The sequence below is a fragment of the Felis catus genome, chromosome B3 (assembly GCF_018350175.1).
Source record: "Felis catus isolate Fca126 chromosome B3, F.catus_Fca126_mat1.0, whole genome shotgun sequence".
Classification (NCBI taxonomy): domain Eukaryota; kingdom Metazoa; phylum Chordata; class Mammalia; order Carnivora; family Felidae; genus Felis; species Felis catus.
This window is the reverse complement of record NC_058373.1, coordinates 100,668,663-100,671,528: the sequence shown is the minus strand read 5'-3', so window position 1 is coordinate 100,671,528 and position 2,866 is coordinate 100,668,663. Positions and strand designations below refer to the sequence as shown.

The 2,866-nt window shown below is 39.5% G+C and overlaps 1 long non-coding RNA gene across 1 annotated transcript; it reads right to left on the bottom strand.

The window, feature by feature from the left end:
- Nucleotides 1-403: 403 nt before the first annotated feature.
- LOC111560998 lies at nt 404-2,563 on the bottom strand. Its single transcript, XR_002743367.2, has 2 exons — nt 2,406-2,563; nt 404-940 (listed from the first exon to the last, which is right to left on the bottom strand). It is a non-coding gene; the product is annotated as an uncharacterized LOC111560998 (long non-coding RNA).
- Between the last annotated feature and the right edge of the window lie 303 nt (nt 2,564-2,866).

The following is a 2,866-nucleotide window of genomic DNA, read 5'->3' as shown; positions in this document are numbered from 1 at the left end:
TCTATAGCAAAGCAATCTCCTTTGCTGCAATAGGTCTAAACTGTAGCTTCAGGGTGTTAACTCTGGGGATGCAGACCATGGTTACTAAAAGACTTTATATATCCTTCATTGCTTGCCCACATGGCTATGACATGCCCCAGACATGAGGCAATACAACGTTTTAAATAAGAAACACTCTAGGGGCACCTGGGTGGCTTGGTCGGTTAAGCGTCTGAAGTCAGCTCAGGTCATGATCTCATGGTCTGTGAGTTCAAGCCCCGCGTTGGGCTCTGTGCTGACCGCTCAGAGCCTGGAGCCTGTTTCCGATTCTGTGTCTCCCTCTCTCTCTGCCCCTCCCCCGTTCATGCTCTGTCTCTCTCTGTCTCAAAAATAAATAAACGTTAAAAAAAAAAGAAACACTCTAGCAGGATTTAAAAATAATTTATTATTACTTATTGATAGCATCAAACTAAAATGATTAAATACATGCATTAGAAGTTACTGTGGCAAATACTTTTCATCAGTTGATTTACATTAACATTAATTATGAATTATTCCAAGCAATTTGGATTTGGGGGTTTATTTTCTTCCTGTATGCATATTAATTTTTTATCCCAACTATTTTGATGCTCTTCATTAAGATAAATTCTTTTTTGTTGTTGCTGTCATTCTTGTATTCCAAAAGACAAGGCTCCAGAGAATAAATATAAATAAAAGTAGACTAGTGCCTTATTCATTGCAGTAGTTACCATCTTGAGGTACCAATTTCTGTATTAGTTGTGGTAACAGCAGCTATAACAATTTCAAAGTCTATGCTGGCTTGATGTATTAGAATTTATTTCTTACTCGTGTCACTTGTAAGCAGTAGTGTGGGATTGGAGTGGTGGTTCCGTTCTATACATTCATTCAGGATCCAGGGCTGTGGCAGGGTCTACCATCTGTACCACGAGGTCTGCTAGGGCTTAGACGTCCAGGAAAAGAGAGAAAAAGATATATCAGAGGTTTTTTGGACCAGGCCCAGAAGCGGAGTACATCACACATGCCCTCATTCCACTGGGAAGAATTTGTTCATTGGCCACCCCTATAAATTTGATGAAATAAAAGCAGTCTCCAAAATTCTGTATACCGACTACAACTACATGTACTCAAATGTTCACAGGAAAATAAAATATTGTAGAAAAAGTGCTAATAATTTAAAAACAGTTATAATAATGATCATTTAATGGTTGCCTGAGACGGGCTAGGTGAAGTGCTAACAGGTTTACACATAGTGTCTCTGATGCTTATCCTGTAAGACAGATGTTACCTGTAGCAGACAGAGTTAGTTGCTAACAGATCTCAGCAGAGAAAACGGATCCCAACCCCATTCCCACACAAAATCACGAGTTGATGGGGCCAAATACGGCCAATGAGACAAGAGAAAGTGAGCCAGGGACCTTTTGGGAAAGAGTTTCTTTCATATAAAAGAGCCTTATAAGGAGAGAGTCCCATTGCCCCCAACTCCTTGCCTTTCTGCTCTGGACATGATTATGTGAGGTAATGTTTTTGAGCTAAGTGGCCATCTCGGGGTCATGATCTGACTAGCCTAATAATGAAAAAACAATATATTCAAGATGATAAAGTAAGTAGATAGATAATAAATTAATTAATTAATTAATTAATTAAAAAAAAGAGAGCTTGGACCCTTGATGATGTTGTTAAACTGCTACATCAGTTCTGCAGTAGCTTATCTTTAGACTTCTTTTTAAGTGATATAATTTAATGTCTTTATTGCTTAAGCCACATTTGGTTGAGTGTTCTGTATTTCAGTTGAAGATAATCCCAAACTTTATCTTTTCTTTATAGGCCTCATAGTGAGCTCATAAGAAGCAGTACTGAGATATAAAACCAGGTTGTTCTAGCTCTGAGATCCAAGAATTTTATACCACAATGCAGTGAAATCAAGGCACTGCCCCCTGCCCCCATCACCCCACATATATGCTGCAGTAAAGGAATGAGAGAATTTGTGATTTTGCTGCAAGTTATTTGTTACACACATACACACACACACACACACACACACACACACACACACACACACGTGCTTTCAGCAGCCATAACCAACAAAAGTCATTTGCCTCTCATTCCTTGTGACTCTTATGTACCGATCAACCTCCCTCATTAATTTGACAAAAGATTTTTCTACTGCAGGTGTTTACAAAATGTCTATAAATGTTATTCCCTCTTGACCTGTCTCTTGATACAGAGCTCTTGTAGGTAGATGTTTGGGGAAGGAGTGGTATCCCCCAAGTATGTGTTTTTCTGGGGTTGTTTCTGACTGCGTGAGAAAATCACTTGGTTTCGTCAGGTTCAATGAATTGTACTTGAACCTTTATTTTATCCAATGTATTAAATCTCTATACACATGTTTGGGTTTGAAAGTATACCTTCTCCAATAAGGTCCTTTGTTTCCATTTGAAATCCTCCAGCTGTTTGCTTTAAAAAGTAAACAGTTTGATGGGGCGCCTGGGTGGCGCAGTCGGTTAAGCGTCGGACTTCAGCCAGGTCACGATCTCGCGGTCCGGGAGTTCGAGCCCCGCGTCGGGCTCTGGGCTGATGGCTCAGAGCCTGGAGCCTGTTTCCGATTCTGTGTCTCCCTCTCTCTCTGCCCCTCCCCTGTTCATGCTCTGTCTCTCTCTGTTTCCCAAAAAATAAATAAACGTTGAAAAAAAAATTAAAAAAAAAAAAGTAAACAGTTTGATAGAAATCTAAAATGGTGGCAGCTCTTTCTGCCCACGGATCCTGTCCTCATGCTTTAATAAAAACATATTTTTGCACTGAAAAAGAAAAAGGAAAAGAAATCTAAGATAGTAACAAGAAGTACATAATTGAAAACTGTCTGTACTGC